This window comes from Oryctolagus cuniculus, chromosome 9, assembly GCF_051225735.1.
Source record: "Oryctolagus cuniculus isolate XC-2025 breed Fujian yellow rabbit chromosome 9, ASM5122573v1, whole genome shotgun sequence".
In the NCBI taxonomy this organism is placed as follows: Eukaryota; Metazoa; Chordata; class Mammalia; order Lagomorpha; family Leporidae; genus Oryctolagus; species Oryctolagus cuniculus.
In genome coordinates this window covers 71044326-71057678 of record NC_142875.1, presented here as the reverse complement: position 1 = coordinate 71057678, position 13353 = coordinate 71044326, and positions in this window count along the sequence as shown.

Below are 13353 nucleotides of genomic sequence, written 5' to 3'. Positions count from 1 at the left end.
ATTTTGTCTTCTCAGATACTAGAAATAATATTGATCACAACATCTTTGTATTTTTCTCCACTTCAGTGGGCATATTGCTAGAGTTTTGACAGGACTAAGTAAGGCACTCAGTGCTTACTTAGTAACAAATGCATTTCTGTATCTCTACCATTTGCTTCTTTGCTACTGTTGATATAAACTTATGTATGGTAGTACTGTGAAACCTCTTTAAAATTCTCTGTGTGTATATATGTATATATGACAGAGACAGACTTAGAGAGACAGACAGACAGACAAAGATCTTCAATCTGCGCTGGCACCGCGGCTCACTATGCTAATCCTCCGCCTGCGGCGCCAGCACACCGGGTTCCAGTCCTGGTCGGGGCACCAGATTCTGTCCCGGTCGCTCCTCTTCCAGTCCAGCTCTCTGCTGTGGCCAGGGAGTGCAGTGGCGGACGGCCCAAGTGCTTGGGCCCTGCACCCACATGGGAGACCAGGAGAAGCACCTGGCTCCTGGCTTTGGATCAGCGCGGTACACCGGCCGCAGCGCGCAGGCTGCAGCGGCCATTGGAGGGTGAACCAACGGTAAAGGAAGACCTTTATCTCTGTCTCTGTCTCTCACTGTCCACTCTGCCTGTCAAAAAAAAAAATCTTCAATCTGCTAAATAATTCCCCAAATGCCCACAACACCTGCATCTGGACCAGGACAAAGTCAGACACTGGAACTCCATCTGGGTTTCCCATATGAGTGGCAAGAACCCAAGCACTTGAGCTGTCATCTGCTGTCTCCCAAGATGCATTGGCAGGAAGCTGGATGGGAAGCATAGGAACCAGAACTCTACCTGGTTACTCTGATATGGAATACATGCATCTTGGTTGGTGACTTTAATACCTGCCCCTAAAATTATATTTGAGGAATATATTATCATAATTTCTACCTGAATATGGCTGCTGTGGTTTGAATATGTTCCCCAAGTGTTGGGGACTCAATTCTCAAATTCATGATAGTGATATTTGGAAGTAGGGCCTTTGGAAGGTGATTAGCTCATGAGAGTAGGGCCCTCATGATGGCATCAGTGTCTTCACAAGAAAAGGAAAAGAGATCTGAGCTGACGTTGTTTGCTCTGTCCTGTCACGTGATGCCCTCTCCCTCTGCCAAGCTATGGGGTAACAAGTGGGTCGTCAGCCAGAGGCCAAGTCAGTGCCTGCCCCATGCTCTCCATCTTCCCCACCTCCAGAACCAGGAGGCAAACAAACCCTAGCTCTTCATAATCAACTCCTTTCAGGCACTTGGTTACAGCAACAGAATCTGGACTAAGACAACAGCTTAATATTTATGGAGGGAGTCTTCTTTTACAAAGTATGTTTGAGAAACCATTTTCCTAAAATAGTATTTACCCAAAGCAATTGACTGTTTTTTCTTTTTTAAAAAAATTTCATTTAAGGTATACAAATTTCATGCTTTTCATATAAACAGATTCAGGAACATAGTGATACTTCCCACTCTACCCCCCTCCCACCCATGCTCCCACCCTTCTTCCTCCTCCTTCTCCTAGTCCCACTCTTGATTTTTACAAAGATCTATTTTCAGCTTAATTTACACTCCTAAGATTAACCCTTCACTAAGTAAAGAGTTCAACAAATAGTCTGAAGAAAACAAAACAAAACACTTCTCCTCAAGAGTATAGACAAGGACTGTTAAAGATCATCTCATCTCAAAGTGTCGATTTCACTCCTCTAGATTACCTTTTTTTTTTTTTGACAGGCAGAGTGGACAGTGAGAGACAGCGATAGAGAGAAAGGTCTTCCTTTTGCCGTTGCTTCACCCTCCAATGGCCACCGTGGCCGGTGCTGGGGCTGGCGCACCGCGCTGATCCAAAGCCAGGAGCCAGGTGCTTATCCTTCACTGCCTTCCCGGGCCACAGCAGAGAGCTGGACTGGAGGAGGAGCAACTGGGACAGAATCTGGCACTGCGACTGGGACTAGAACCCGGTGTGCCGGCGCCGCAGGTGGAGGATTAGCCTATTGAGCCGTGGCACCAGCCTAGATTACCTTTTAGGTACTCTATTAGTTACCACAGATCAAGACGAACATATGCTATTAGCAACTGACTATTTTAAAAATAACAGATTATAAACATCATGGTGCTTTTGACCCTCCAAAAAGAGGGGATTACTTTCTTTTAGTCTGAAATACTTTTTTATTTTAAAAGTAAATGAAGGGCCTGGCACTGTGGCACAGCGGGTTAAAGCCCTGGCCTGCAGCACTAGCATCCCATATGAGCACCAGTTCAAGTCCCGACTGCTCTACTTCTGATCCAGCTCTCTGCTATGGCCTGGGAAAAGCAGAAGAAGATGGCCCAAGTCCTTGGGCCCCTATACCCATGTGGGAGACCTGGAAGAAGCTCCTGGCTTCAGATCAGCTCAGTTCTGGCCGTTGAAGCCATTTGGGGAGTGAACCGGCATATGGAAGACCTCTCTCTCTCTTTCTCTCTCTGGCTCTACATCTCTCTGTAACTCTGTCTTTCAAATAAAAAAAAAATCTTTTTTTAAAAAAAGTAAATAAATTAATGGATTTGAATAGCTAGTTCACAAATATAGTCATGCACTATAAGTCCTTGGAAGTCTTACGATAGTGGTCCTGTGTGACTACATTGCCTAATGATGTCATAGCCCTCTTAGTATGTGTAAGTATGCTATGGATGTTCACATCATAGCAAAATCATCTAACAACACGTGTCTCAGAATATACCCCCTTGTTAAGCATTGTATGACGGTAGTGCAGAAATTTCAAAAGGAAGAAAATACTAAATACAGTAGAATTCTTCTTTTGAACCCCATTCCTGGTCATCATGTTCTCCACACAAGTGCCTCCTATATTTACTACAGAGCAGGCATTTAAAAAAAAAAAGAAAAAGAAGGAGAAGAAGAAGAAGAGAAGAAGGGAAGAAGAAGAAGAAAAGAAAGTAAGAAGAAGAAGAAGAGAAAGTAAGAAGAAGAAGAAGAGAAGAAAGTAAAAGAAAGCTATACCTATACAATACACACAAACACACAGAGACAGGTATATCAGATACATGCAATACACGTACAAGAGTATGTCAGTGGTTATACAGGAGAACAATGCACTTTGGAGTCACATGGAAGGCAAGACCTAAGAAGGAGCCTTGAGTCTGCTCACAGAAAGAGAGAGAAGGGGAGGGCATGTGGCAAGAGAGGTTGAGCCTTTGCCTGGGACACCTACATTCCATATGGAATGCCTGGTTAGATTCCCAGTTGCTCTGCTTCTGATTGACCTTCCTGCTAATGCACCTGGGAGTCAGCAGGTGATGTCCCTACCACCCATGCAGGAGACATGACCTAGATTGAGTTCCAGATTGCTGGCTTTCGCCTGGCCCAGCCCCAGCTCTTGCAGGCATTTGGGGGAGTGATCCAGCAGATGGAAGATCTCTGTTTCTCTTTCAAATTAAAGTTAATTTTTTTATTTAAAGAGAGAAAGAGAAGCAGCTGAGAAAACTCCAAGGGTTTCTAGTACTGTCAGTTCCCAGCTTATTTAAACTCCAAATGCGCTTCCTCACCAAGTTGCAGCAAGAGATGAATCTAGAATCTATGCCACATTAAGTGCATAAAATATGAATGCCCACCACCAGCACATGCAATGGGGACCACACGTTCCTGAGATGCCATAGATCACGAGTACAAAATGACAGATCAGATGTCTGTACCAAATGTGCTAAGCAGCTTTAGTTAGATGGTAGAAGCCTAAATAAATCAAAATCATGGCACCGAAGTAGCTTATAAGCCTTCCCCAAATACATTGGGATCATGCTATGAACAACCCAGAGGAATCGCTTGGGAGTCTGTATAGAAGCGAGCTGGCTGCCGGGTGCAGAGTAGCAGCTTTCCTGGAGTCACTATAGCCCAGCCTGGGGTTGATAAGGGTCTGGGCAGTGCAGGCAGATGGGGGAGGGGTGGGGAGGAGGAAATGATCGGGCTGGAGGCAGGGAGGTGCTAACTCAAGCAAACCAAACTCACAAAAGGCTGATTTCTAAACAGATTTCTAAATCTGTTCATTAGCCAGCACAGGGTGGGGTTAGAGGAGTGTTTTATTCACTGTGCAAAAAAAAAGTAATATGCTGTCCCACTCTGCAGGAGACTCCTGACCAATACGTAAGCCCTCTACCTCCTGGGCACTGGTGGGTAAACTCTGGTGTATGTTACTGTACTGCATCTCTACTTTGTGAGTCTTTTCCTTCCACTCCCTTCTGTTAACACTTCATTGCTTCAAGATGTGAACCACAAGAACCCTGAATGGGGGTGGGTGCTTGGCCTGGTGCAGAAGCCTCCAGCTGGGATTCCCTTGTCCCGCACCAGACTGTTCTGGGTATGATTCAAGCTTTGTGCTCCTGAGGATCCTGGGAGGTAGCGAGTGATGTCTCAGGTAGCTGGGTCTCTGCCTCCTTGCAGGACACTGGGATTGTGTTTCAGGCTCCTGGCTTCATCCCTGGCTCAGCTCCAGCTGTTGTGGGCATTTGGGGAATGAAACAGTGGGTGGGGGCCTCTCTCTTTCTCTGTCTCCCAATTAAGATTAAAATTAAAACACACACACACACACACACACACACACACACACACACACAAAACTCAGAACATAGTGGATCAGATTTGCTTTGCAAAGCTGCTCTCCAGGCAGTCCCCTGAGGGTGTTTTTCTCTTTTCTGTCTCAGAAAGGCATTCCTGGAGATGGCTGGCAGATAATAGGTAAGGGACAGGTAACTGTGCAGGTGCTGAGCCCCTTGATCGTGAGCCACACATCAGCTATGTCACCTCAGGTAGTTCTTTAGCTTTCCTCCTTCTCCCCTGAAATGAAGTAGCCAATCACAGTAGAGATTAATGGAGCGAATTTGTCGCTGGTTGCCTTCACAGTGTGCCTGGTACACGTGGAACCTGCAAAGACTCTTCACCATTTTGCGTTAGGGTTACTCTGTCTACTGCTGTCAGGTTGTCTCTGTGCAGGGAGAAGACACTATTTTTAATCTTTTCTCCAGATTAGGAAAAAGAAATAGAAAAATCAAACGAGATAAAAACCTGAAGCAGGGGGCCGGCACTGTGGCACACTGCGTTAAGCTGCTGCCTGCAGCACCTGAATCCCATATGAGTGCCTTTTCGAATCCTGGCTGCTCCGCTTCCAATCCAGCTCCCTGCTAATGTGCAGGAATTCCATGCTTCTGGCTTCAGCCTGACCTAGCCCTAGCCATTGCAGGCACTTGGGGGAATGAACCAGTGGATGCAAGCTCTTTGTCTCTCGCTCTCTCTATTTAACTCTGTCTTTCAAATAAATAAATAAGTAAATAAATCTTTTAAAAAGACTGAAATGGATACCATATTATAAAGAAATGCAATTGTATTGCTCTCAAATGTGACTAGAAGGGACCAGTGCTGTGGCGTAATATATTAAGCCTCTGCCTGCAGTGCAGGCATCCCATATGAATGCTGGTTTAGGTCTCGGATGCTCCACTTCCACTCCAGCTCCCTGCTGGCCTGGGAAAGCAGTGGAGGATGGCCCAAGTCCTTGGGCCCTTGCACCCACATGGGAGACCAGGAAGAAGTTCCTGGCTCCTGGCTTTAGATTGGCCCAACTCTGGCTGTTGCGGCTATCTGGGGAATGAACCAGAGGGATGAAAGACCTCTCTTTCAGTCCCTCTCTCTTTCTGTAACTCTGCCTCTCAAATAAATAAATAAATCTTTTTTTTAAAAAAAATTGTAACTAGAAGGGGACTTCAAAGAGTTTTCAGAAATGTGGAATTAAAATATAACTTTTAAAAAATTTTTGTGAGACAGAGAGGGAGAAATAGAGAGAGAGTGCTCCTATTTGCTGCTTCACTCCCCAAATGTTTGCAACTGACTGGGCTGGGCCAGGCTGAAACCAGGAGCCAGGAACTCAGTCTGGGTCTTCTATGTGGACGGCAGGAACCCAAGTTCTTGAGGCATTGTCTATGGCCTCCCAGAGTGCACTGGTGGGAAGCTGGAGTCAGGAGCTGGAATCAGAACTGGACTCAATGTGGAATGTGGTATTATAACGAACAGACTGAATGCCCACCCCCAATAATGTTTGTGTGCAAAAAACTTTGAAATCCTGTGGGGAGCAAGCCGGACTGGACTAAGTTACTGGAATTAAGACTTATTCTATGCATCTGCTCTCCCACAATATGGCGCTGGGAGAGAAGTAAACAGCTTCCGCACAGCTGCCTCCAGTTCAACCAATAAACTGTAGGACTTGCTACTGATTGGAGGAGAGCAGCGTACTCGGCGTGTGGGCAGCCGAGTTGGGATTGGCGGAGGAGGACTATAAAGGAGGAGAGAGACGGCATGCACCAGGGAACATCTAAGGGGGAACATCTAGCTGAAGGAACACCCGTGCAGCCCCCGAGAAAGCCGGCCGGCGGTGTGCCGCTCCCCTGCGGAAGTGGGGAATGTGGCCAGGGGGAACTGCCCTTCCACGGAGGTGGAAGGGATAGTAGCCAACCCGGGAAGAACCAGCAGCAAACCCGGGGAGGGCCGAGCAGACGAAAGAACAGTGCAGGGTCCTGTGTCGTTCCTCCACGAAGAGGGGGAGCGACAAAATCCATGCATAGGTTTTTTAGAATGTGCCTTTTTGAAGACCACTCATGTATTACAACTCCAAAAGCAAGGAATATAAAGTACATTTTCAAAAAAGTAGAATAGATGAAAATAGAGGGAACTTAATGTAAAAATAAAATAATAATTAGAAAATATTCTGGAGTGCCTGGTATTTACCTGCTTCCATCCTTTTTAAAAAACATTATGGGGTCGGCACTGTGGCGTAGCGGATAAAGCTGCTGCCTGCAGTGCCAGCTTCCCATATGGCTGCTGGTTCGAGACCTGGCTGCTCCTCTTCCAATCCAGCTCTCTGCTATGGTCTAGGAAAGCAGTGGAAGATGGCCCAAGTGCTTGGGCCCTCGCACCTGGGTGGGAGACCTGGAACAAGCTCCTGGCTTCTGATCAGTCCAACTCTGGCCAGTGTGGCCATTTGGGGAGTGAACCAGCAGATGGAAGATCTCTCTTTCTCTCTCTCTCTGCCTCTGCCCTTCTGTAACTCTGCCCTTCAAATAATAAATAAATCTTTTAAAAATTACGTATTTAGTCATTTGAAAGGTGGAGTATCAGAAAAAGAGAGAACTTTCATCTACTGGTTCATTCCCCAAATAGCCACAACAGCCAGGGTGGGCCAGGCAGGGCGAGGCCAAAGCCAGGAGCCAGGAACTCCATCCTGGTCTCCTACATGGGTGGCAGGGGCACAAGCTTGTGGGCCACCCTGTGCTACTTTCCCAGGCACATTAGCAGGAAGCTGGATCAGAAGCAGAGCAGCCAGGACTTGAACAGGCACTTTGATATAGGATGCTGGCGTAAGCGGTGGTGCTCCAATGCCAGCCCCCCTGTTTCCATCCTTAAATTTCTCAAATCTTTTTGCAACACAGCAGCTTTGAAGACTTAAGCCAACTCATGTCACTTCCCGGTTTAGAATCTTCCCACTTCATTCAAAGTAAAAGGCAAAATCTTCGCAACGCTCTGGAAGCCCTTATGCAATCTGCTTGCCACAGCCCACTTCCACAGCTTCCTCATTCTGTATTTTGTACTCTTGGCTGTCCCATAACTATGCCAGGTTCTCCTGCCTCAGGGCCTTTGCACTTGTGGTTCCTTCTGCCTGGAGGTTTCTATTCCTTCAAAGTCACATTTCCTTCATGGCCTTCCTCAAGCACCACCTTTCCTGACTGCCCTATTTAAAATGGCAACTTCCCCACAACCCACAACCACCTCGCAGTCTCCTTCCCCACCCTCTTTCCTTATAGCCTGTCACCACCTGACTTCCTTTTTATGTATTGATAAGTTTTGTTTATAAATCTTGCCCCACCCTTCGTGTATCAAAGTTCCTCCCAGCAGGGGTTTGGGTACGTGTTGTCCCCTGTTACGTTCCTAGTTCCTTGTATAGTGGCAGATTGCTAACCCTGTCCATTGAACAGGTGGATGAATTCATGAAGGATGCTAGGCATGTTTGCCTACACTGCCTCGTTGACCCCTGTTGATCAGAGGTGATTCTCATACTATGTCACTAAATGATAGCCCTCATTATAATTATGTGGTTTTATATTTAACCAAATAAAAAATGGCCTGAAAACTCCTTTAATTTCTGGAAGCTGGAGTTGGAAAAACACTGTTTATTTTAGCATGTGGATGTCCTTTCAAGGCTTCTGAGGCAGGATGGGAATGCAGAGGAGGAAGCTGTTTTTTAACTTTTCACTCACTAGAAATGACATACATTGCTTCTGAATTAAAATGAACTATGAATTTTTATATCAACTTAAATTGGCCTTTCCTAATTTGGCACTAATTCCCCAACCCTTAAAAATGATTTTAAATTTCGCCCAAATGGTGCATGAGGGCCCAAGTGTGGGCCTGAGGAGCCGCTCCTGCCTCATTGGAGATAAGGCCTCTGCCTCCTGAATTTCTGGTTTCCATTACGGCTGATGACACGAACGAAATGCTTGTAAGAACAAACGTCCGCTTCCAGGCTGTAGCCTAATTTAATAGTGCGCTTGAAAAAGAAAAGCTGATGATTCATTCCAAAACCCCTGGGGAGGGAGGGGCGATTGTAAACAGTTTGGAGAGGGGCAAGGGAGCCACTGGGAACCGGGCAGCAGTCTGCACAGCAACCAAAAGAGCCTGGCCGAGACTTGGCAGATTCGGATTTTTTTTTTCTTTTTTCCAGAACAATTTTTGCTCAGGAAAGACTGTTAGACTTCCAAATGCCTTTCTTCCTGCTCTGATTTGGGGGGTGGAAGTTTGTAGTTATATTCATTTTTGATAGTTCCAGATAATATGAAGTGTTTGGATGAAAGATTACCCCTGAGGTTTTCATAACCATGGTTTTCCTCAAAATAGTACATGCGATTGTAATTTCTGTTAGGGACCATAACCCTAGGCAAGCTTTTATAGAAGGAAGAGAAGTTTTTTTTTTTTTTAAAGAAAAAAAATAAGTAAGATCTAAGACACACCAGCCATTGGAGGAGGTGGAAGCCACCGCTGCCATGGACAAGGCCCAAGCCCCTCCCACTGCTTTACTGGACCATGCCTGAAACTCGGAAAACCAGGAATTCATTTTAGTGGACTAAGATTTCAGCTCTTAAAATACTCAGAGCCCTGCCCAGGATCACTCTCTGAACCTTCTGGTCCACTCAAATGGCTATGGCTGGCCTCACTGGCTCCAGGTCAGCAGAATTTCACAACACCACAAGGGAAGAGTGAATCCTGGCTATGTGGAGATGAGGCTGTTTCCGATGCTTCAAAAGTTCATGGAAAAATGGAAACAAAAGATAAGTCTGTTTTGGTGCCCAAACCATTATGAAATTCAGGCAGAGTTTTTTCATAACACATTTTGCATGAATCTTAAAAAATAATTTGTTTATTTGAAGGGCCCAAAGACAGGAAGAAAGAGACACATATACATATATATATAGGAGAGAAAAGAAAGGGTGTGTGAGAGAGAGAGATCTCCCATTTGCTGCTTCACTCACTCAAAGGCAACAACAGCTGAGACTGGGCCAGGCTGGAGGCAAGAACTGAATTCAAGTATCTCTTGTAGATAGCAGGAGCCCAACTACCTGAGCCATCACCAGCTATGTCCTAGGGTGTCCTAGGGTGTGCAGGAGGCTAAATTCTAGAACAAAGCTGGGCCTTGAACCCAGGCACACTGATGTAGGATAAAGGCATCTCAAATAACATATTAAAAAGAGAGAGAGAGAGAGAGAGAGAGAGAGACAGAAAGGTCTTCCATCTGCTGGTTCACTCCCCAAATGACAGCAAAAGGTGGAGTTGGGACAATCCGAAGCCAGGAGCCGGGAGCTTCCTCTGGATCTCCCACACAGGTGCAGGGGCTCAAGTAATTTGGCCATCTTCTACTGCTTTCCCAGGACATAGCAGAGAACTAGATTGGAAGTGGAGCAGCCTGGGACTCGAACCAACGCCCATATAGGATGGTGATACCGCAGGCAGCAGGTTAGCCCACTACACCACAGCACTGGCTCCTCAAGTAGCATCTTAACTGCTAGGCCAAACACTAGTTCCCGTATGAACTTTCTGAAGTCCTTTCATATGTACCATGGGGGCGGTGGTAGCAGCCACCCTAGGAGGAGCTCATCAAGGATGGTCAGGAAGTGAACTTGAAAACTTTTCCCCTGGTGGGAGCCATGTTCCCCCACTGTTGCCCAAGTCTTCCTTCCCTGGATGCCTCATGCTTGTCCTCAGGTCACCCTAAACCACCGTGGGGAGGGGTGTCACAGCCATGACCCTCTAGCATAAATCAAAACCACTCGCTGCAGTTGGGTTCACGTCTTTTGTTCCTCCCTGACAATCAGAGGTATTTGAATGCCTTTATCATTTCAAAAGGCATTCCTGAAAGTCCTTCTGACATCCTGCTCCATGTAGTTTTATCAGTCAAACCACGGCTGCTGTGTGGAAATGACTCCAGTCTTGCTATTGTCACGTAGGTTTTCGGCACTACTGTTACTAGCTCCATGGTTATCTTGCTGAGATAATGGTGACATTTTGTTTTAATTTCTCACCACTTAACTTAGTTATTTTCTTTTAGGTGACTCTGAAAACAATTTAGTTCTTCCCAGGAGTGTTGAAAAAGGGGAATTTAATAAGGTTTGGCTTCTTATGCCATTGTAAAATGGTGGCTTGTGGTACCGGACACTGCGTTGGCACAGCTTGTAAAGACTATCAGGCTGTGTTCTTTTTTATTTTTTATTTTTTTTTTAATTTTTGACAGGCAGAGTGGACAGTGAGAGAGAGAGACAGAGAGAAAGGTCTTCCTTTGCCGTTGGTTCACCCTCCAATGGCCGCCGCTGCAGCCGGCGCACCGCGCTGATCCGATGGCAGGAGCCAGGATCCAGGTGCTTTTCCTGGTCTCCCATGGGGTGCAGGGCCCAAGCACCTGGGCCATCCTCCACTGCACTCCCTGGCCATAGCAGAGAGCTGGCCTGGAAGAGGGGCAACCGGGACAGAGTCCGGCGCCCCGACCGGGACTAGAACCCGGTGTGCCGGCGCCACAAGGTGGAGGATTAGCCTATTGAGCCACGGTGCCGGCTCGTTCTTTTTTATTATCCTTAAGTCATTTATCACATGCTCATACTATGTAGCAGATGCTGTACTGGACACTGAGGCTGCAGACCTGAAGTCCCTTCTCCTGTCCTTAAGCTGTTCTGCATAGTCACTTAGAAGAGACAGATACATCTCTTTCTGGTAAGAACATGACAGAAGTTTGTGGAAAACAGTGGAAGCTTCTTCATCCATGCTGGGACATCAGGAGCACTTTTCTGTAGGGATATGACTGAACTGAGGGTTTTTAGGATGTGAATAATGGGAGGAAGTAACCAGATGAAGAAGTGGGGCAACTGTGTTCGAGGCAGGGGGAACAGCATATACAACAAAATAGTGGAGAGAGAACACATGTTCTTGTCCATCTTCACTTCTGTAGGATAAGGCACAACTATTACTCATTACTGTAAAAAAAAGAAAGAAAGCAAGCAAGCAAAAACCAAAAGGTCCACTTTATCATTAGCAAGGATGCTCTTGTATGAGTGTGCTGGTGGCAGCCACTGACAATGGAGCCCTTTCAGAGGGAGTTCAAAGCACCTGCCGTGAAGGAGAGGGTTAATGCGAGTCCTGCCCTGCCTCTAACAACACCTACATCAGAAAAAGTAATATGGGGGCTAAAACAAGACAGCAAGGGCTTGAGGATTTAAGTAATGGAGTCATATATTGCAATTAGTTGGAAATGTTCCATTTAGTAAGTTGATTATAATTTTTTTCTCTGTCAAATTGTTTTAAAGGAATCCTTTCTTCTTTTAAAATCACCATTTAAGAATTCTAATGCAGTCTTGTTTGATTCTGAATGTCTGATGCCAGATGGATTCTACCAAACATCTCTGAGATGGCTGATCTACTTCTGTAGGGAGATACTTGAATAGGTTCACCTGTGCTCCTAGCGAAAAGAAAGAAACGGAAAGCTATGGGACTGAAATCAGAATACTGTGGCATTATAGCTTCTTTTGTCCAAGACATTTGGGAAGAATCTCTATTTTGTGTAGCCAAACAAATTAGAAATTGATTTAGGGAACTGAATCCAATTCATTGGATTTTTATTCTGCATTCTTTTCTGTTGCTAGTGGTTATGATTTTTATAAGAGCGATCAAAACTGAGCGCTTAGTATAACATATGATAGACTTAGAGATATAAATTATCTCAGAGATCTAGTCCAGCCCTTCCTTGGAAAGGAAGTTACAGAGGGGTGAATCACCACGGTGGCAGGAGCAAGACCAAAACCTGAGCCTCCCAGTTTTATTACACAACCATTTGGTGCTGCTGGAGCTGGTGTTTCCCCAGAAATCAGACCCAGAGACGGAGATTTGCATGCGGGAAACATTAGGAAGGGCCTGGGGGGTGAGCCCCTGCAGAGCAGGGTTAGACAGCAGGAGTGGAACTATGATGTAACTGCAAGGAAGATCGAATGATCCGACAGAGTGCTCTGCCACTGGGATGGCCCCGGTGAGGCAAGGGCCTGGGGTCTCTACTCTCTCCTGACGCAAGCAGTCATTGGATGTAGATTGCTTTCGGGCAATAGCTGGATCTTAGATAGGACACAATATTTAGCTGAGGGCAATCTGGGGAAAGGGTGTATCTGAAGGCTGTGGGTCCCCAGGACTCCTAGCAGTTGGAGAGATGAGCACAGTCCTGAAGGTGGCTCCAATGCCACCTCTAACATGATGCTCGACAACAGCCGGGTAATGATGTTTGCATATCTGTGCGCTTGAATTCTCCTACTGCTTAACAAGACCCTCGAAGACAGATCCCCAAGTTATATTGGGCTCAAAAAAAAAAGTGAAATACATGTAGCATATGGCTCCAACCTCTTGGAAACTCAGTAATACTAGACAAACATCAAAGAAATTAATTATAACATTAACTGTGTCTTGAAGGGGATAACTTATCTAATGACGTCACCCCCCATTAGTGTTACAATTAAAAATTAGGAATGATTCATTATATTAAATACCTACTTAACATTAACGCCTTAATCCTTCTACTGTTGCTTAACATAATGTCTGAGATTTGGTCATTTATGAAAGAAAGAAATTTACTTAACCTCATGGTTTTGGAGGCTAATTTTTTAAAAAAAAAGACTTGTTTATTTGAAAGGCAGAGTTACAGAGAGGGAGGGAGAGACAGAGAGAGAGAGATCTACCTGCTAGCTTACTACCCAGATGGCTGCAACAGCCAGGGCTTGTCCAGGCCGAA